The sequence below is a fragment of the Leucopleurus acutus genome (genome assembly GCF_964270905.1).
Source record: "Leucopleurus acutus genome assembly, chromosome: 6".
NCBI lineage: Eukaryota > Metazoa > Chordata > Mammalia > Artiodactyla > Delphinidae > Leucopleurus > Leucopleurus acutus.
The window spans coordinates 116,519,327-116,542,395 of NC_139149.1; positions in this window are offsets into that span (position 1 = coordinate 116,519,327).

Here is a 23,069-nt window from a genome sequence, read left to right on the forward strand (position 1 = left end):
TCTTTCTGACTTACTTCACTCTGTATGACAGACTCTAGGTCCATCCACCTCACTACAAATAACTCAGTTTCGTTTCTTTTTATGGCTGAGTAATATTCCATGGAGGTTCCTTAAAAAACTAAACATAGAACTACCATATGACCCAGCAATCCCACTACTGGGCATATACCCTGAGAAAACCATAATTCAAAAAGAGTCATGTACCACAATGTTCATTGTAGCTCTATTTACAAAAGCCAGGAGATGGAAGCAACCTAAGTGTCCATCGACAGATGAATGGAAAAAGAAGATGTGGCACATGTATAACTCTCTTTGAAGCTTCCAGGGCAGAACACGTTCCGGGCCTCTCTCCCTCTCCCAGGTGTTGCCGGCAATCCTTGGTGCTCCATGGCGCATAGATGCATCCATCCAATCTCTGCCTTCACATCACCTTCTCTGCTTTGTGTCTTCTCCCCTTCTCTTCCCTTATAAAAACACCTGTCGTTGGATTTAGGGCCCGCCCTAATTGATCTCATGGGTGATCTCATCTTGAGATCCTTGACTTAATTGCAACTGCAAAGACCCTTTGGTCAAATAAGGTCACATTTACAGGTGATGGGCGGGCATATCTTTTGGGGGCCACCATTCAATCCACTGCAGCTTGCTTTGGGGACTGAGAAATTAAAAAATCTTCTAATTTTTAACCAGTTAATATGAAGATGGTCTCAAGGCAGCCCCAGGTGCAAACTCAGAGGCATGGAGCTGGCAAGGACAGCCTCAGAGCCCGCCTTTCTGTGCTGCTGACTCAACTCCGGCAATCTCGACCCATTTCCTCCATCTCCACACTCGACACCAGACTTTCTATCTTCTTCTTTTTCTCCCAGTTGTCAAATGGACGGGCAATATAGTGAAGTAAAGAAGCAAGATCCGAAGCCCCAGCTATAGCATTTGCGAGACTTGTGAACTTGACCAAATGCATCTCTAAACCTCTTTGCACCTCATTTTTCCCATCTGTGAAATGGGAATAATTTCTGCCTTATGCCTTTCATCTATGGTCAGGGATGCAATAAAATCATGTGTTAAAGTATTTTGGAAATGGTAAGGTGCTAAAAACCATTATCTAATTAGAGACCAACTTAGGCTTTTCAACTGTACAATGGGAAGACTTTATATTACCTAATTCTTTGATGATTAAATAGGATAATTTGTGTAATAACAGTTGACATATTGCTGGTGCTCAAGCAATATAAGTTATAATAATAATGCTTCAAGAACCATGTTACCTCTCCAGGATAATGTTTTGACTTGTAAAGTTTTAGCTATTACACAGTTACATGAGTAAAAGCAGAGAATACAGATTAAGCAAAATTAAGAAAAAAATTACCTTAATCAGAGGAATCTTAATTAACATTTTTATAGATCTTTTCATATTTTTCCCTGTATATGAATATATAATATTTTTCTAAAAACTGGATCAACAAATATATTTTCGTACCATTATTTTTAATGCTTATGCAGAATTCTAATTAACTCTTTATTATTGAACATTGAGGTTTGATTTTTTCTTTTTTTGCAATAATAATGCTGATAAGAACATGCTTGTAACTAAATCCTTATAATTGAAGGTTAATCAGGTAAAGAACAAACTGGAAGTGGAACTATGAGGTCAACTCACTCACATATATATTTTTAAAGTTGTGGTAAAATACTATAAAATTTACCATGTTCACAATTCTTCTTCTTTTTTTTTGGCTGCGTTGGGTCTTTGTTGCTGTGTGCAGGCTTTCTCTAGTTGCAGTGAGTGGGGGTTACTCTTCGTTGAGGCGTGCGGGCTTCTCATTGAGGTGACCTCTCTTGTTGCAGAGCACAGTCTCTAGGTGCACGGGCTTCAGTAGTTGTGGCACGCAGGCTCAGTAGTTGTGGCTCACGGGCTTAGTTGCTCTGCGGCATGTGGGATCTTCCCAGATCAGGGCTCGAAACCATGTCCCCTGCATTGGCAGGTGGATTCTTAACCACCGTGCCACCAGGGAAGCCCATGTTCACCATTCTTAAATGTGCAGTGCAGTGGAACAAAGTACATTCACATTGTCCCACAGCCATCACCACCGTCTCCAGAAGTCTTTTCACCTTGCAAAACTAAACCCCCCATTAAACACTAGCTCCCCACACCCCTCCTCCCTCCCCCTCGCAACCACCATCTACGTTTCTGTCTGTATGAATTTGGCTACTCCAGGGACCTCGTAGAAGTGGAATCACACAATATCTATCCTTTTGTGACTGGCATATTTCACTTAGCATAATGTCCTCGAGGTTCATCCACAGTGTACTATGTATTGGAATTTGCTTCCTTTTTAAAACTGAACAGTATTCTATTGTATGCATAGACTACATCTTGCTTATTCATTACTCAGTCAATGGACCCTGGGTAGCTTCCACCTTTTGGCTACTGTGAACAATGCTGCTCTGAACATGGGTGTGCAAATATCTCTTTGAATTCATGGTTTTAATTCTTTGGTGTATATACTCAGAAGTGGAATTGCTGGATCATCTGGTAGTTCCATTATTAACCTTTTGAGAAACTGCCATACTATTTTCCGTAGTGATCGCACCATTTTACATTCCTATCAACAGCACACAAATGTTCCAATTTCTCCACATCCTTGTCAACACTTGTTATTTTTCTGATTTTTTCATAGTAGCCATCCTGAGGAGTATGAGGGAGGATGTGCATACTTTCAAGGCTTTGAAATTAATTGCCAAGCTATTCAGCAGAAAAGTAATACTTTGCACTCTTACCAACAACGGATAAAGCAACTGTTTTCACCATCCTCATGAAGGCAGAGCATCTTTGCTAATTTTTTGATGGGCATTTGCAAAGGAAGTGTGGGCATGACAAGATGGGCCTGGAGGACTGTGCCTGCCTGCCCAAGAGAAAGGCCTACCCGGCTGAGACCGTACCCCAGCCGGTCGACCCTCTCTAGAGTAAAAATCCTGTTTCAGCTCCATGAATTTTGTCTTCAAAGTCTTCTTTCTGATGCGCACGCCAAAACCTTTACAAGAGGCAAGAGAAGCTCCTCGAAGGGCCACGAAGTAAGCTGACCAGTCCCAGGAAAGAAACCTATGTCCCACCGGAAATCTGGTGTTAGTTATTTAGCCTTCGAGGGGACCACAAGACTGATCAATTGATTGCTTTTCTTCTGTTTCATTTTATAATTTGAGTTGTGATTGCAGGGCTCTGATTCCCCAAATCTCCAAAACCTTCACCACTTAAAACTAAGCAGTACACAGTGTTGCGTAACAAGATAGAGAGCCCTCTCCTACGCCCCAAACCCTCCCTTCCCCACAAATCTGCTCAAAAAAGTGAAGTCCAGCACTTGGTCTGTCTGTCACTGGATCACGTCCGTGCTCTTGACCCCAAATGGAGTTCCTGTTGCCGTTCTGATCGCATTGCTGAGCTCTGGGAACTGGCGGCTATCTTCACGCGATGTGGGAGTGAGTGGCTAATTAAGATAAAAGGAGGTTAAGTAGATGAAAAATACGCAAGTGGCTATGCAGACCAGACATTTACTGATGGCTTTTCTCCTGGCTTCCGTTAGAGCCGGGTCGGTTGACTCTGAGCTTGTGGTCATTGGACGGATCCTGCTGGATTCCCCGCCCCTCCCAGGATTCCCCGCTTCCCACCGGTGGGGAGGGCTCTCAGGCCCCCGTGTGGAGCAGAAGCTTGTTCAAAATCTTTATAGTGCCATGGTTGCTCGTTATCTGCGGACTCCATATTTGCAGTCTGGCCCACTTGCTAAAATGTATTTGTAACCCCCAAAGCGATGCCCATGGTGCTTTCGGGTCATTTGTGGACATGTGCAGCGCAGTATAAACTTTGAGCTGCTCTTTGCAACTCCCGCTCAGGTGAGGCTGAACCAGGAGACACTCTGCCTTCTTGGTCTGGCTCTGACCCTGTCATTACGTGTCCTTTTCTTGGCCTATTTAGTGCCCCATTTTTTGCAGGTTTTGTGCTGTTTTTCTTTTGTTGGTGACTTTACTCTTTAAAATCGCCCCCGACCTAGTGCTGAAGAGCTTTCTGTGTTCCTAAGGACAAAGCTGCGATGTGCCTTGTGGGGAAAATATATGTTAGAGAAGCTTTGTTCAGGCTTGAGTTACAGTGTGGTTGGCTGTGATTGTTCAATGCTAATGGGCCAACTGCATATATTCAATAAGGTGTCGAACTAGAAACACACGTAAAACAAGGTCACGTATTGGTCAGCGGATGAAAATGTTGGGGCCAGGGCGTGACTCTAGGACATACCTCCTGCAGATGAGGAGACTGGACTCCATGCGTTTGCCTGTATTATCAAAATGTATCCTTGTTTGGTTGAAGACTCACAGCAAGGCTTTACCTGTTGTTCAGCCCCATAGAACTTCTGACCCGTGTAGTACTAGCTTCCACTCTGCTCCACTGTTTCCTCTTTTTTTTTTTTTTTTTGTGGTACGCAGGCCTCTCACCGTTGTGGCCTCTCCCGTTGCGGAGCACAGGCTCCGGACGCGCAGGCTCAGCGGCCATGGCTCACGGGCTCAGCCGCTCCACGGCATGTGGGATCCTCCCGGACTGGGGCACGAACCCGTGTCCCCTGCACCGGCAGGCGGACTCTCAACCCCTGCGCCACCAGGGAAGCCCCACTGCTTCCTCTTGTCCATGGCAACTCAGCCTGCATTGGGTCCAACCTCTTAACTAATTAAATCTCGAGATTTTTAACTAAGTACATCTGCAAAACCCTATATCTGAAGGAAGTCGTGTTCTGAGATTCTGAGTGGACGTGAGTTTCGAGGCACACTATTCAACCACAGCTGCATTTGCAGAGATCTGTCTTCCCAGTGGTAGCAGACCTCGTTGGCTGCCTACCCCACGCCCATTTCCCTTCATCCCAGGCAGGGAACACCATCAGCCTGGGAAACCAGTCCTTGTCCCTGGTTTCCCAGCTTCGCTTTCAGGTAGGGGAGGCCATGTGACCCAGTGAAACTTTATGTGCTGAAGGGGTTTCTGGGACAGTTCGTGCACTTTCCTATAAAAGGGGAGAGATGCAGTTGGTGCCATTCCCCATCCCGTCTCCTTTCTTCCTGGCTGGAATGCAAATGTGATGTCTGGTTCTTCAGCAGCCACTTGCAAACACAAAGAAACAAGCATGAGGGCAACAGCTAATTTGCTGGGATGGAGGCTGGACATAACAGACAGAACCTTAGTCTGTGAAGGCATCACTGAGCAGTCAAACCTGCCCCCTGAGTTCTTCCTATGTGGGAAAGTCCCTGTGGCCGTGATGGTGACTTAGTCACCGAAATCTTTCCCCCTTCTTCTCGGACACGCGGCTGGACTACATTTCCATCTGCCGCCGCAGTTAGGTGTGAGTGTGGGAATGGCTTCTAGCCAATGGAACACCAGCACAGGGACGTGCGCCACTCCCAAGCCTGGCCCCCGGACGCCCCCGAGGTGCCTTCCAGCCTCTTTCTCCTTTCCCTCCTGGGGGTGCCTATTATGGTGAGGCCCAAGGGGGAGGAGGACAGCTGGTCCCTGAATTACTGGAGGACCAGAACGTCTGCTGACCAGAAACACCTGCCTGAGACGTTGCAAAAACAAGTCAGTTTCTATCGTGCTGGAGCCATTATGCCCCGTGAGGTTTTTTCTCGTGGTTGGGGACATGTTAACAAAAATGAGCTCTGTGTTTCCACGCCAGGGCAGTCTCTGCAGGCAGGGGCTTCCATGGGGGCAGAATCCCTTCCCTGTTGCTCTCGTCAAACCCCACTTGGTCGTTCCTGGCCTGGCCTGGCTGGTGATCCTGCCTGTGGCCTCACCACCCCCAGGCCGGCCAGTCTGCTCTGCTGCCCAGTAGTTGCTGCAATGCTCGGCAGTAGAGAGCTGTGGTCCCCTGCCAGGCCCTGGCACTGGCCTGCCTGGCACACCATGCCACCTTGGCCAAGCCCTTCAGCCACCTGACACCTCATCACAGCTGGAGGTCCTCCCTGGGGGGCTGGGGTGGGGGCCACAGGGACGGCGCTTGTTCAGGGCTCAGCACCTTGTAAGCGTGCCATAAATGGGAGGCATTCTTGGTGGTGGCGTTATTATTAAACCTAGAGACAGAGGCTCACGGAGGCCTCAGCATCCTTCTGCTGGGATGTGGTCCATCCCTGAGAACTTGGCCTGTCACGTCATCAGCAGAGGGACCTTTGGGGGAGGTACTGACGGCATGGAGATGACATGGAAGGAGACACCAGGCAGTCACCATCTATGACTTGTGGGCAAGGACGAATGGTGGCTGAGATTCAGAGAGGGGAAGTTCAGGGGCCAGCGTCACACAGCCAGGAAACGGCAGGGCGAAGGTGGCGGGTTGGGGTTCTATACCCAGCTCGTTCCTACGTCCTTCTCCTAAGATGATGGCTGGTGGAGCTTCCTACTCCCCTCGGCGTCCTGCTCTCCGGGTGAGCGGCAGCATGCGGGCAGCTCCCGGGGGAAGAAGGTGCCCTGCCGCCCTGGAGTAAAGTCCCAGAACCCAGAACCGGACCAGGGGAGACAAACAGGGACCTGCTCCGGAGGGAAGTTGCTGGGGAAGGTGAGCAGCCGTAAATAGCGGCCGAGAGACCAGCTGTGTGTTCTTGCTGATAACCCTGCAAAGCCAGCCGAGCCGTTTCCCTACATGAAACCGACTGCACAGACGGCACACTGGCCGTCTCCACCAGCATGTAGTATGTATTTCTTCTGTTTAAAGAAGCAGCTTTCAAATGTTCTTAATAAAACGTTTATATGTATCATGCAAGGTACAAATAAATATTTTAATATGATTGGAAGAAGGCAGAGAATTGTAAAAAGTTATGGAAGCTTTACTTCTGATTGGCTGCGACTCAGTCAACTCCGGTTTGATATACTCTAAGTTACAGGCGTGCAAAGCCAGCCCTTTGGCATGGACAGAGGCCGCTAATGCCGTAATGCTGTTCAAACGCTGACAAATGAACTGCTTCGGCTGCACCTTCGACACCGAGGCGGGAACTGTTAGGGCTGGAAGGTCTGCTCTCTTCCTGCTGTCCTTCCTTCTTCTGCACTGATGGGCAGGTCGACGCGTGCAGAGGAACGGGCATCAGGGGCCGTTGGTTTCCCTGGGGGGCCAGGTGTGGGCACCGGGCACCAGCAGAAAGGCTGGTGTTGCTTCTTTTTCACTTTTGTCCCTAATTATGGGCTTTCTCATTAAAATAACAAGGACCATGTCAGCTAGAAATGCCAGCACATGTTTTTACTTTTCTCTGCAATGGAAACCACATGTAGAAGAGAGCTCTTCCTTCTTTCCCTCCAAAATGCAAAGGGGGTGCTGGTCCGGGTGTCCTCCTCATTGCTCAGCGCTGAACAGAGGCTGGGGAGCCCCTCGGCCTCCTTCGCCGGCATGAGGACTGGCCTTCTCCAGGCGCCCTCTTGCCTGCCCTGCCAGGGGAGGCTGGGAATGGCAGGCGGGCTAATTCTACCTCGTGATGGACCACATCTGGCTCCGGGGCCCCATGTCCCCCTCGCTGGCACGGCGTGCATTCCCATGGCAGGCGTAACCCAAGCCGACCTGAGCAGTTATTTATAAACTCTCCCGAATGCCAAATGCCAGGAAGGACCCGTTCCCCCGGTTCGCAGGAACATATTTTCAGCATAACTCATCACTTTGAAGATGGGTCCAAACTTTTGTTCACATTTATTGAAAGGAAGTTGTTTTTCAAAGCCCCAGTCAGCAGGCGGCCCCGTGCCAGCGCCAGGCAGCTTCTTGCGCTGGGGGTCCAGGGCCCTGCATCCCGCGCGGTCCTCCACCCAGCCTCCCCTTCCCGGCATCCCGCGCGCCCGCGCATCCCCGTCCTCGCCTTCCCTCATCCCGTGCACGCGCCCCAGCCTCCTGGTCCCCGCATCCCGCGCCCCGCCTTGCTTTCCCACATCCCTCGCCACATCGCCCCCCGCCCCAAGCCTGGCCCCCCCGGACAGTGTGCCTGGAGGTTAAACAGGACATGCTTTCCTCTTTCTTCCCTTTTAAACTTCTTCTTTTCTTCTTTTCTTTTTAAAAGGGAAAATCAGTACTGGAAGTGCGGAGGGTCCCTTCCTCTCTGAGGCTCCTCAGGGTTTCGGGGGCCCTCCAGACTCCCCTGTCCTGCCCGGGCTGCTCTCTGGGGGCTCCTTCCCGAGCAGATTTCCTCTGGCCAAGTGTCTCTCCCCAGTGCACCCACAGGAGCAGAATCGGGAGCCTCTGAGGCTGTATTCCTCGTGTGGATTCCGCTCTGGGCGGGCCTGCTGGACCTGCCGGTGGACAGGCCGGGTGGGGGGCCGGGGGAGGGCTGAGGTTGAGTCGTGCCCCCTCCCCCACCTCTGTTCCCTCAGCTGCGAAACACGAATTCTGGGGCAGGTTCCTCAGGCTCACGGAGCCGTCTGGAGGAGGACCCAGCCATGTGGGGTCTCCCATGGCCCCTTCCCCACCCTACACTCTCCCTGCAGGGGCAGCCTGGGTGTCCCTGCTCCCGAGTCCCTTGAGCCCCAGACCTACATATAGTGTCTTCCGCAGGACAGCTCCCCCTGAGGCCTGCAAATGCCCCGTCGTTGTCAGTCCCCCAACAGAACTCATTTCTCCTTTAAATAAAGTCCCACTGACCCCACCCAAGCTGGAGTCTTCCCAGACCCCTCCCGGCCTCTTATTCCCCTCCCCCTCCCCCCTCCCCGCAGCCGGTCTCAGGTCCTCCTCACGTCCCTTCTGGATCTTTTTTGGCCTTGCAGATTGTCTTCGAGCCTTGACTGTAAACTGGGAAGGTACTAGTTCCCACCTTGCTGGGGGTGACCAGCACTTCGTGAACCCCTAGTGACAGGCCAATCCATTTTTTTTTTGGCTTGTTTTAGCTTTGACAATGGCATCAAAGTACGCCAAAGCCTTTCCGTCTTGGTATGCCTATAAACTCTTGAACCCAGATGGACTGAAAGCTAGAATTTGTTGTTGTTGTTGTTGTTGTTTTTTGCTGTACGCGGGCCTCTCACTGTCGTAGCCTCTCCCGCTGCGGAGCACAGGCTCCGGACGCGCAGGCTCAGTGGCCATGGCTCACGGGCCCAGCCGTCCCGCGGCATGTGGGATCTTCCTGGACCGGGGCGCGAACCCGTGTCCCCTGCATCGGCAGGCGGACTCTCAACCACTGTGCCACCAGGGAAGCCTGAAAGCTAGAATTTTTGATGGAACTGAGAAAGAGGGGCGGGGGTTGATGGGAAAAGGTTAATGGGTCCATTTTGCTTGGAAGAATTGGGGGAATGCAGAGACTCACAGAGGGTCCTCCAGGAAGGGCGGGGGACGGTGCGTGAGGTTGGGACCTGCCTGGCGCCCAGAGAAGCCATGGGTCCCGCCCCTGTGGCTGGGAATCCTGCAGGTGCTTGCTGCTGGGGGAGGACGCTTTGGTTCTGGGGACAGTGGCCTTGGTGAAGCGAGACCTGACCGCAGGTGCCAGGTTCCGCCAGAACTGGGAGGGTTTGGCCCCTTCCTGCCACTTGTTCATTTTGTTTTCAAATATTAGCAATAGGACAGAAGGCCCTGGTCGGTTATAAACACTTGCGGAGCCTCTGGTGCTTGAGAAGGAACAGCTGCAGGGGGTAGTCACTGACTTAGGCTGGTGGGCACCTAACTGCCCGGATGTGAGGCATCCGCCTGCCCTCCTGCCTTTCAGCTTGCTGTCGGGGAGCTGTGGCTGCACCGGCTGGTCCCGGGCACATTCTGCGCAGGGCTCCACGCCCACCGCAGAGCCTGCTGCCCTCACGAACTCCACAACTGACGTGCTGCCACGGAGGTGGCGGCGGCCGTGACAGTAACCCAGCGGGTCTGAGGGTCCGGAAACCTGGTCCCCTCCTATCTGTGAACCCCGAGCAGTCGCGAATGCACCGCAGCCAGCCTTGTGCCTGCGGTGGAGGGTGAAGCTGCTGCCCAGACGCTGCTGTCACCCGCCGTCCCTGCTGCCAGCCTCTCGTTGGGGGGTCTCTGAGCTCAGCACTGTGTGCTGTGTCCTGAGGACCCTCCTGCCTTCCCACATCGGGGGCCCCGCCCCCTTCCTCTTGGCAGGCTCCGCGCCGTGGTCTCTGGTCCCTTTCATCACTTTGGGGGGTACTCCCTCACATTCTCAGGTGGAAACGTTTAAACCCAGTCCCAACAGCCACCCCTCTGATTTCCCCACCCCAGCGCGGTGCCCCCCTGCAAATGGGGCCCACATGTGCAGCCAGGCAGGATGAGACAGGCCCAGCCTGCCAAGAATGCGCTGGGAAGCCGCCCTGGGCGCGGGGGAAGCCGTTGGAGGGAGCTCTGCGTGACCCACGGGGAAAGCAGCATCTCCTCCCGCCTGGAAACGCCGGGGGAGGCCCCCTCGGAGCGGAGGGTCTGCCATGGCTGCCAGATGCTGCGAAGTGGCGCAGGGACAAGCAGGAGGTGACAGGAGGGGGTGGCGAAGACGCACGCTGCGCGGCGCCCGCCTGGGTTGGGGAGTGGTCCCAGCCTGGTGGTCTCACTTGGGCCTGACTGAAGTCAGGCTTGGTCTCCCCAGCTCCATCTCCCAAGCTCCAAGACACCTGAGGTGCTCTTCCCATGGGGGGGCAGAGGCCCCCGTCTCCCTGGGACGCCACAGAAAGCCCACATCCGACCTCGGGCTGTCCGTCCTCTGCCTGTTCCTCTTGGGTTTCTTGTGAAATTGCATTAGAAATGCACAACCTTTTAACACGTTATATTCACTTCCATCTGATCCCGTAGTAACTCCAGAAAATGACTTTGATCGCCGCGCAAGAGGCTCGTGGAGGTTCAATGACTCTCCTGAGTCTGTGGGATCTTGATGGTCACGGAGGGATGGGAACCTGGTCTTCTCACCCCCAGTGCCACTTTTTGTTTTTCCTGTTTTGAGCGCCTCAGCGGTGGCGCCTGTGCCTTGTCTATTTCACAGAGCCTCCCTTTATTTTATTGGTGGTTGCAGATTTGGGGAGAGGTGGGAGGGGATGGCTGAGCTGGGTGAACATGACCGGGGCAGGGAGGCTGGGGACAACCAGCTAGTCCAAGCTCAGGCCCTAGGTCAGCCCACAAATGTACCCCTGTCCTTGGCTTGATACTCTGGGCTTTTACTGCAGGAAGGGTGGATGGATGGGGGGAATTAACGTTTGGATGAGTATGGAGGGGTCATGATCAGCAAAGAGCCTGGGCTGGATGGGAGCCTGCAGGGTCTCCGTGCCACCACCCTGGCCCCCTTTAGGGGAGCATGAGATCAAGCTGGGAAGATGGGCACAGAATTCCTCGAGAGGAAGGCACATACACGCACCACCAGTAGCTCATTCCGGCCCCTCCCGTGCCGCTGGCCTAGTGGCTGCCTGCCCATCCTTGACACGTTGTACTTAGATCCACCACTCCTGCTTTGTGTCCCAGTATCCAAGGAAAACCAGCCAGCAACCACCGTGCCAGTTTTAGGGAACCTCCTAGACCCCCCTGCAGGTTCCTGCCTCACTTGTCTGCCGACTGGTGCGTCTGTCCTCAGTGTGTCCATCTCTGCCAGCCCCTTGGTCTGACAGTGCTGGGCTTCTGTTCCTCCACTGGTTCTTGCTCTGCTACTCCGTCACGGCTGGTCCCTGGAGAGGAGTCTCCTGCTTGGGTCAGCCCCTGTCCCGTGGCCCACTGGTCTGAAGAGGCTGGTGGTGGTCAGTCTCTTATGGCTAACTTCCCGTCTGTGCACTAAGACTTCCAGTTCATCATGGGGCAAAGCCAGGAAGCCATGACTGAAGCAGTAAAACCTCTGATTGGAAGCTGTGAGCTCTTCCTCTTTGAGGAGCAATTCAGTCAATGCATCCCCCCAAACGGATTGGGTCATGCTGAGGTATGGCACAATGAAAATCCTTCCTGCCAAGAAGGGAATGCAGATGGAAGGCGGGGTGACTTCCACCAGCTCCCCACATCCCCGGTAAAAGTGAGACTCGTCTCCCTGCACCCAAACAGCCCTTGACACAGGTGCCAGCCACAGGCAGCTCTGGACCCCAGCCCATCCCCTTGAGATGATGCAACATCTTGTTCCTCCAACCTCACCTTCTAGGACCCACATCTCAACGTCTGGAACTTTCTCCCTCTTCTTGTTTCCTCCCAAGCTCCAGAGGGTCTGTCCTTGGTCTAGCATCACTTGGCTAGAAATCGCACTGTTTCCATTTTAGGACAGGATTTTAAAGGCTGTTTGATTTAACTTTCAATGTTGCTGGAGTTCCTATAGGTGGTGTCTGTGATGGTGTGACAGTGGGAGAACAGATTCTGCCTCCTGTTCTTTCTTACAAGGGTATACGAACACAATTTTCTTTCTTCTAAACATAGTAAACTCCTGGCGCTGCGGCAGGGCACTCACTCGTTTAACCCCCGAGCCTCATCTCTTCATTCCTAAGGAGGAGATGTCCATTGGGTAAGGTGTGTGGCAGGGCTCTTTAAGCTGTAAAAATACTGCTGACTAAACACCGTTGTTATGACCAGGGTATTGGAGAGAGCTTTTGTTTGGAGGCAGGGTTTCAACAGGAACCCTCTGGTGTTTTGGAAACACCAAAAAGAGCAAATTCTACATATTGTGAAAGACTTGAGAGATTTGCTACCTTATTAGCAGTTCTATTTTCTCCAAGTATTATTTTTGGCACCTCAGATGTTCACGGACATAATAGATTCTTTCTCCATGTCCCCCATCTCGCTTTCAGAAATTACAATGATAGAAAAATCTCACTGGCAGGATTGTGGGGAAGGGGCCTAGGAACGGATGAAGAAGTTTCCTCATAATGTGGGAGACCCTTTTCCCTAAGTCACACATTTTTTTCCCATGATTATTTTTTTAGTTTTGAGGTAGTTTTCTTTTCTTTTCTTTTTTACTTAATTTTTAAAATTGGAGTATAGTTGATTTACAATGTTGTGTTAGTTTCAGGTATACAACAAAGTGAGTCAGTTATATAAATACACATATTCACTCTTTTTTAGATTTTGTTCCCATATAGGTCATACAGAGTATTGAGTAGAGTTCCCTGTGCTATACAGTAGGTTGTTATTGGTTATCTATTTTATATATAGTAGTGTGTGTATGTGAATCCCAGTCTCCCGATTTATCCTTCCCCCCTTTTCCCCTTTGGTAACCATAAGCTTGTTTTCTACATCTGTGACTCAATTTCTGTTTTGTAAATAGGTTCATTTGTACCATTTTTTAAGATTCCACATATAAGCGATATCATATAATATTTGTCTTTCTCTGTCTGACTTACTTCACTCAGTATGATAATCTCTAGGTCCATCCATGTTGGTTTTTTCATGATTAAACTAAGGTTAAATTAATCTGGATGTTAGAGTTTGCTTTATAATGTTTAAAATAGTTTAGTTTTAATATATATTTTATATCTCTGATGAAATCTGATGAATCAGAGAACATGAACACCATCTTGTTACAAAATGTCTGGGAATGTTGGCTAAAGTATAACAGATAGACACCACTCACTGAAGGTATCTTTTATAAGGACCCCAATCCAAAAGGGAATGAAAACCAGAAATATATGGGAATTGCTGCTGGGCTGTGCTGGGGGTAGGCATGAGCGTGGCAAAGATGGGAATAGAGGTTACTTCGTGGGTCTTTTTAATTACTGATTTTTTTGTTTGTTTTAATGGCTGTACAGAAACAGGAGATGAGGCTTTGAGCTCATAAGAGGCTGGAGGTTAGAACTGAGATTCCTACACAGGAGCCATCCTGCTCCCCTGAAGAGCTATACTTTCAGTGAAAAGGTGAAGCAGAATAAAAAATCCACCTGTTGTCACAGGGAGATGACCCTGTCAACCATGGTCTGATTCTGAAGAGGGAAAATGGTTGCCTTGGGGATTTGTAGTCAGTAGCTGTCCTCAAGAGTATCTGGGGTTTGAATTTATACTATCTGAGTGACATGGAGCCCCAGTCTGAGAGATTAGGTTAAAATTAACCCTGGACTGGTACCTCTGGAGTACCTGGCAGGAGGAAACATACAACCTCTGTGGATGTGCACAAAGAATTCTTGTTTTCAGGGCAGAAATAGAGACACAGATGTAGAGAACAAAGGTATGGACACCAAGGGGGGGAAAGTGGTGGTGGGGTGATGAATTGGGAGATTGGGATTGACATATATACACTAATATATATAAATGGATAACTAATAAGAACCTGCTGTATAAAAAAATAAAATTCAAAAAAAAAATTCTCACAGATAAACCCCAATGAAGATGTAGTGCCAATCTGAGGAGAAAAATAAACTCTGAATAGTTTCATAGATGTAACAAACAGTAGGATTAAATCCCTGAGGGCTCCGGGAAACAATAGTATCAGACAGAGATTATAAAGTAGTTAAGATTAAAGACACAGTGAAAAATTTTTAAAAATGAGAAAAAAACAAGCCACCAACAAAGGAAAACGAAAGACAAGGAAGATTTAAAAGACAAGAGAGAACTTCTAGGAATAAAAAAAATAGAGAATGAAATTTAACAAATCCAGAATGGTTAGGTTAAAAAGCAGATTAGACACAACTAAACAGAGAATTAGTAAAGTGGAAGATCACTCTGAGCACGTGGAGGTAAAGAGATTAAGAGGCATGGAGAACAGCTAAGAAGGTCCAAGAAAACCACAAAAGGGATTCCACATGGAGCGAATAGAGAGAAGGGGAGTGAGTCTATGTTCAAAGAGATGATGACTGAAATTTTTCCAAACGTGGGGATATTCCTGAGCTCTCTGATTCAGGGAAAAAAATAACTCTAAGAAGAGTAAATGAAAGAAATTTACATCTGGATATATAACAGTGAGCTATGCAAGAACACCAAAGACAAACGCTAGAAATAAAAGATTACCTAAAAAAGAATGGAAATTAATTTGGCTGCCACTTCTCAACAGTAACCAGAGGACAGTGAAATTAGATCTTCAAAGTGTTGAAGGAAAATTGAAATCTCTACTTAACCAAGCTGTCATACAAGAATTAGGAAGAAAGGATGAAAAACAAAGCCTTAGAGAAGTTATCACTAACAGAGTCTCACTAAAAGAACTTCTAGGGGTGTACTTTAGCAAGTAGATCATTGAACCCAGAAGGAGGGAGAGAACAATAAGCAGAGTGGTGAGCAAATAACTTAGGAAACGTGGGTAAAACCCTACCCAAGATTGACAGTGTAAACAGTAGTAATATTCATGACTTACTGTAAATGTATAAAAATATGCAGGATCTGAAATACTAGATTAAGCAGTCTGTAAGGTGGGAGGAGAAGAATCCAAGGATTCTAAAATCCTCGAAGGACCCCAGGAACAAATGGAGGAAGTGTAGACTCTGTCAGGTGAAGTGCGCAAGTTACAGTTTTAATCATGATATTAAGAGAGCAGAAGTAGAATTTGTAACTTTCAAAACAGTAAAGAAAAAATGAAAAAAAAAGAACCCTTTAATCCTACAGGACAAGGGTCAGCAAACTTGTCTGTAGAGGGACAGATAGTAAATGTTTTTGATTTTGTGGACAGATGGTCTTTGTTGCAACTATTCAACAGCATTACAGTGTGAAAGCAGATGGCTGAGAAGACTTAACCAAATGGGCATGGCTGTGTTCCAACAGAACTTTATTTACAAAACAGACCTCAGACTGGACTTGGGCTGTAGGTTATAGTGCATCAACCCCTGCTCTAGAAGAATGGAAAGGAAATAAAATCTAGGAAGAGAGACAGCATAAACAAAGGTGGCCAAAACAATTCAAATAGATTGGTAGCTGCAAGAAAAGTAAATTAATTAAATTTGCTGGATAAAGACAGAGACGGATAGATTAAATAAATTAAAAAACATATGACTTTATGCTTTTGTAAGACAAATACTTAAACCGTAAGTAAAATAGAAAGGTGGAAAATAAAAGTGGAGAAATGGATATCCCAGGCAAATACAAATGAAAAGAAAAGCTATTAACTCCATTAGCACACAAAATAGACTTTAAGGTAATAAAGCATTAATCATGACAAAGAGAGTCATTATAAAATGGCAAAAGGAAGATTTCTCCAGAAGATTACCCCCAAAACATAGCCTCAAAATGTATAAAGCAAGATTTGACAGAATTATAAGGAGACGTTTATAATTCACCCTTGCAGTATGACAAAGTAAGGGTATGGACTTTTAAAAGACAAATTAAGAAGTTTGATCTAATGATATAATGTTGCACCTAAAAATGAAGAACGCATATTTTCTTCAGACACACATGGAACCACTGTAGTGATCACATATTAGGTCATAAAATAAGATTCAACAAATATTAAAAAACTGGGATCATGCAGGTCATGTTTTCTCTGCTCAATGCAAGTGTTAAAAGTTGATCAATTTAATAAAGTGATACATTTGGATATTTTAAAGCACATTTTTTTTTTGTTTTTTTTGCGGTACGCGGGCCTCTCACTGTTGGAGCCTCTCCCGTTGCAGAGCACAGGCTCCGGACGCGCAGGCTCAGTGGTCATGGCTCACGGGCCCAGCCGTTCCATGGCACGTGGGATCCTCCCGGACCGGGGCACGAACTCGTGACCCCTGCATCAGCAGGCGGACTCTCAACCACTGCGCCACCAGGGAAGCCCCTTAAAGCACATTTTTATAAATAAGTCATGATTCAAAGAAGAAATTATAATAGAAATAAGAATGTATTAAGACCTGAGTGATAATGAAAATATCATATATCCAGACTTCTGCAATGCTGTTAAGGTAGTATTTAAAGCAAAATTAACAGCAGTAAATAAATACATTTACGAGAAAAAAGAAAGACTTGAAATTGTTCATATAATAGAAATTAAAAAACAACACAGAAAAGTTTAAAAAAGAGAAGAAAGGAAATAATACATATAGGAGCAGGAAGATGGTTAATTGAAAAGACTAGCAGTTTAGAAAATTTTCTGGCTACATTCCTCGAGAAAGAGGGGTGGGGAGAGAGAGGGAGAGAGAGAGGATGAGAGACAGAGAATGAGAGACAGAGATATTGAGAGAGAAAAGCAAATAAACAACTACAATTATAGGGATAAAAAAGGGCACAGACACACAGATAAAGTTGAGCTTTTTAAAAAAGAATAAGATGATACTGTGGATAATCATGAAACTGTGTAACAAACTTGTCAATCCCCTAGAAAAATGTGAATTACCAAAACTGACTTAAGAAGTGGAAACCCTGCACGCACCTATTGTAAAATGGAATCGATAGTTAAAGATCTATTCACAAAATTCCTACCAGGCCCAGACAATTTAGATAGGTTTTACCAAATATTCAAGAAACATAATCTCAATCTATACAAACTGTTCGACAGAATGGTTTGTATAACACTTGCTGCTTCATTTTGTATCTGTGTATAAACTTGGTGCCCAAACCAGACTGAGGGCAACACGAGAAAATCAGATTGTTGGCTAAAGGCACTCATGATGGTAGATGCAAAAAGTTTAAACAAAGTAGCAACACATGGGGCCTAGCAATGAATATATAGAACATAGATCAAGACAAAGTTGGATTAGTCACTTACCGACCTGAATCTGTAGCCTTTCGTAAAAGAGCCCAGTTTCTGTGGCATAATTCACCACAAAGCCATGTTTAACCACTGCCAGAACAACTGGGTAGCCTCACAGCTAGAGGATTAACAGGGACAAATGCCAGCAATCTGCCCAGAGTAAGCGTTTCCAGGTTGAGGAGTCAAGGTTTTCTCAGCATCAGGAAGGCGGAAATGGGAGCTGCAAAGCCCCCTGGGTTCTGACACACCCACCCAGCTTCCAGTCTGGTCTGCCCTTATCCAGCTCCCACCAGCTTACCTGGCCTGCCAGGGGTCTGCCTGAACACACCTGAGCTCGCCAGCTCCAACTTGGCAAAAACTTCAGGTCATGTCTGGATCCCCGCTTTTATCTTCATTTAAAAAATAAGCAAAATAATTATTCCATTTTTCTTATTACAGAATTCATGTTCATTATGTTCAGTGCAGAAATGTTGGAAAATAAGGAAGAAAATAAAACCTCCCTTTCATCCAATCAGAGAGGTAACCACTAATAGTGGTTGTTATAACTGCCCTCTCCACATGCACACACACATCATATTATAAAAGTTAGTCTGTGTTTATTCTTTATGTTTTAAAATACATATAATATTGTACATTTTGCTTATTCTCTCTATACATAAATATTTGTGCATATCTATAAATATATAGAGATATTTGTTAAAATTAGAATTGTATGAACATATATTTTTCAACCTTTTCCTCCTAAATAAGATAATATGAACATTTCTTCAAGGAACGCTGCCCCCCACCCTCATGATCAGTGCTGGGCCATCACATTGCTGCTGTATCCTTGCCCTTGATCCCACCAAGGTGGGCTGCCACTTTGTTATCAGGAAAATTCATGTAGTCCACCTGTCAGGCTCCCTCTCCCTGATCCTCACGCCTGGCACTTCCAGATCCCTATCGTTGCCAGATTCCTGTGCAGGGACCTGCACACCTGCAGGTCTCCCTGTCTTTGGGGTTTGCCCAGTGAAATGTGCTCCAGCAGGACTGGTGAGTGCGGCTTGCCCACAACGCCAGGTAGATCCGCTCAGCTCATGCCCTCCTTTCCTCACCAACCCTGCTCAAACGTCACTTTATCCCAGTGCACTGCCCTGACCACCTAGTGTAAAATATCTGAGGTAAAATGAAGAAACCCAACTTTCTCCAATTCCTGCACTGGAAATCCTTAGTAGGGTGATTCCACCCGGATTTTTACATACGCTTATCAAAACTGAGCATAGAATATATGTATAGAAGTTTCTATATACTTTATGTGTCTAACTATGTATCTATATTCCTTGGTCCCTATTTATTCTGTCGTCTATCTATCAATCTATCTATCTATCTATCATCTATCTACCTATCATCTATCTATCTATCAACCTATCTATATATCTATCATCTATCTATCATCCATCTATCTATCTATCATCTATCTATCTATCATCTATCTATCTATCTATCATCTATCTATCAATCTATCATGTATCTATCTATCATCTATCTATCAATCTATCTATCATCTATCTATCTATCATCTATCTATCTATCACCTATCTATCAATCTATCCATCACCTATCTATCTATCACCTATCTATCTATCATCTATCATCTATCTAGCTATCATCTAACATCTATCACCCATCCACCTAAGCTCTGTATGTATGTGCCTATATATCTATCCTGCCCACCCATCTCCCTCACTATTGTTGGATCCCAAGCACTTAGTACAGTGCCTGGCATGTGTTTGCCAAATATTTGTTGCGAGAATACATGTATAAGTATTAATTTCCCTCTCTTATTTTCTGTTACCTAAAATGATTAAAGTATACCTGAAACTAATGTACTAGTCTATGTCAACTATACCTCAATTAAAAACATTAAAGTTCTTAGTGCCAATGTGGTTTTCACACCCAAACAAATGTAGGCCCTGAGATCACATGGCATTGCTTGGTTCAAATGAAGCTATCCTTGTGACTCCGGATATGCTTGTATTAACCTTTGCCTGGAGTATAATTCAAATGAACAACACAAAACATTCTTTTGAATAGAGTTGTGAATCCACTCATATAACACACTAACGTGCAAACAAAACGTTTATTTCTTCTTTCACCACTCCCGCACAACAACACTGGGTTGCAGGGGAGAGCAATAGAGCATTCTGCAATAATTCCAACAATTTCCCAGCTTCTCCTTGGATGACTCAGGCAGACGCCGCATCTTAGAGCATCCTCACCCTTGCCCTGCTTGCCTTGAGTTGGCATCAGGGATTGGGGGCAGGTGTGTGGCTGGTCCTTGGGGATCCCCGGAGCCTTGCTGGCCTCTTCTACAGAGTGGCCCCTCTGCTTCCTGGATTGGTCCCCATGAGGCATTGCTGGCGTGTTTTTCTAGCCACTGTGGTGGGGATCAGTGCTGGTCTGCTTCTTGGGCCGGGCCGTGTTCCTGGTGGTCGCTGCCATTGCCCTTTGCTACGTGACCCACCCTGGCTGCTGCATCTTAGACACCCTCTGCATTGGCCCCTCATACAACTGCCCTGGACTCCTTTGTAAACTTTGCTGCAGGGTCAGGCATCCCCGGCCCACCCCCGCAGTGGCAGCCACTGGCTCTGAATGCAGTACTCTCCCGTTGGCCTCCGCAAGGCATGCAGGGGTTCTGGGTGTCTTTGGTGGCACAGTCATCATGCTTGACTTACAAAGACATGGCCACTTATGATGGCCAGTGTGCGGGGCTTCTTCTTCTGGGGTTCCAAGCAGGAAGGCAGGCAGAAGCTCCTTGCTGCTGGCATTTCCCTCAGCTCCAGACATACTCCTCTTCATGCTGGAGTTCCTGTCCATCTGTTGCCCACCCATTTCCTCTCCTTTTCTCTTCATTCTCCAACCTGCAATTCTCCTCCTGTCAGGAGGGAGGGAGTTCTCCTTTCTCCCAGTGGGGTAGGGTCTCCTTTATATAGAACTATTATGAAACTGGATAGATTGCCTCTTGAGTACCTGAAGTGGGAGATCTATTCAGGAAATGCTTTTTCTGTCTCAACAAAGTCTTGCTTTCCTGCTGAGATACCAAATTCCTATTTTTCAAGTAGAAGATGAATGTTATATCTTTATTAAAAAATTTGCTTTCCTACTATAATAATCCTAAGCCCTATCCCTTCTTTTCCAGGTCAGGGAATGCTCTTGACTAAGGAAGAGATGAGATACCTAGACATGCAAGAGAAGAATGCACGCAAATACATTTCCAAATATTTCATCCCTCTGACACTTGTAGATGAAACTTTGACTCTTGAAAATACATTTGGTTGCCCCCTAGTGGTCCACAGACGTCAGTGTAGAGAAGAAACTTGTTGATTTTACATATTTATTTTGGCACCTTACTGAACTCTCATTTTTATAATTTTTCAGTTAGAAAAATGTATCATTTGAAAATCATAATTGCTACCTCCTTTCCAATATACTATTTCCTATTTCTTTTTCCTTTCTAACTGCATTGGCTAGCAGTTCTATATTTAATATTTACTTCTTATTTAATAAAACAGTGGATGTAGCTTCTTTTTTATTACAATGGGAATAGCTCTAGTATTTCATCATTAATCAAGATATTGGCTGTTGGGTTAAATTAGAAAAGACTTTATTTTTCTCTACTCAAGTTGAATGGCAGCCTATATCTCAATGACACCTTGGGCAGATTCTACAACTTCCTGGTCAGTTTTGGTTATTAAACTCCAACCAAGCTCAAGTCCTATATAAAGCTCCCCCATCCCTCATTCTGTGACCTGAAGGCCTAGAAGTGAGGAGAGGACCTGGCACGACCTTCTACTCTGTGTCCCAAGCCCGGAGTATCCATGGAGCAGCTTGGACTCTATGCTTTCAGGAGTGTGGGGGAAGGGACAGCAAGGTACAGGTGTTGCTTCCCTACACAGAGATCTGATTGCGATCTATCCTTTAGCCTATGGCTGCCTCATTGGCTTACATTAGTCATTGATATCCCTTTTGACTGTGAACAGATGCTGGCTTTTCTCACCTTGCTGAGTATTTTTGTGTTCTTGGGCACTCTCTGGCCTGCTGTGCTGCATCGTTTTCTGACATGGGAGTGCAGTTCTGGCTCTTAGTAGGATTGCTAGATTTAGCAAATGAAAATACAAAATACCCAGTTAAATTTGAATTTCAGACAAAAAAAATTTTTTTAGTGTAAGTATATCCCATGGAATGTTTGGGACATACTTACAGTAAACACTTACTGTTGTTTACCTAAAATTCAAATTTAACTGGGTGCCCTGTATTTTCTCTGGCAAACCCCACCTCTTTCACCTCCTCTTACCAGCAGGCTTCCCTCTGGGTGAGTCCTGGTAAGGCAGCTCTTGACTTGGGGGTTCACGTTCTTGCTGCACTGCTCCTCTCTACCCCTGTTTCTCACGGCCAGCTCTCTGAAACGAACAGATATGAAGAGACCAGAGCCTCATATTCTAAGAGTAGTCTAACCAGGGGATAAAATGCAATCTTTCCTGCTTGCAGGTAACCCCAGTCTTGGAGTGTGTGTGTGTGTGTGTGTATGTGCACGCGCACATAAAATGAGGAATGCATATTACATTTTATCCAAAGCCTTTTTGGCATCTATTAAGATGATCATATGGTTTTTATCCTTTTATCAATTGACATGAGTTATATTCATAGATTTCTTATATTGCATTCCTGGAATAATCTCTACTTGGTGATAGTGTATTCTTTGTCTGGTCTAGACTACTGGCCTTCATTTCCTAGTTCTTTATATAGGAATTTGGCATGTATGTTTCTAAGAGAAATCTGGAGAAAGAATTATGTTTGCTTCTGAAATGAATTGTAAACATTTCTATTACTTTAATTTTAATTTTTTTACTATATTCTGAATGACTATTTAACACGGGAGTTATGTGTGATTTGAAACTTGAAATAATTTTCCAGTAAGACCATCTTCACGAGGTACTTTTGGAGGTAGGATTTTGACCTGTTTTTTCTTCTCAGTTTCTTTGTTCTTCATTGTTCTGCCCAAACTGCCGGAGAGAGGGAGAGAGGGCACCTTCCTTTCACAGGCTCCCTGCCCAGGTGGAGGAGTCCGGGCAACTCCCATTCCTCCCTCGCTCACATTCCCTGAGGGGAGGAGGGCTTTCAGGCTGGGGCGGGGAGGTGGACCCCTACCAGTCCAACCCTATTCTAGTCTACGATGGGGCTCCAAGCACTGGTGTTCATTCCCTGTCTCCTCCAGATGAGGGCAGGGTGACAATCCTGGTGAAAACACCCTCAGCTGGGCTGCCTGAGGGAAGACGTGGGGGAGGGCGTGTGAAGGGGTGTCAGGAAGTCCTTTGGGCTGTGAAGCTAACTGTCCTCGCTGGTATATCAGTGTTGACACTGATGTTGTGTTTGACATCTGCCTGTCTTTCCCCTCTATCTATCTTTTAATCGGTTCTGAACCCTAGGGGGAAACAATAGTGTATTTATTAGGCCCCTAAATCTTACAAATTATCTCTCTTTTATAGAACCAGTGTCAGCAATTTGTTATTTTAGAGAAGTTTCTGTTTGAC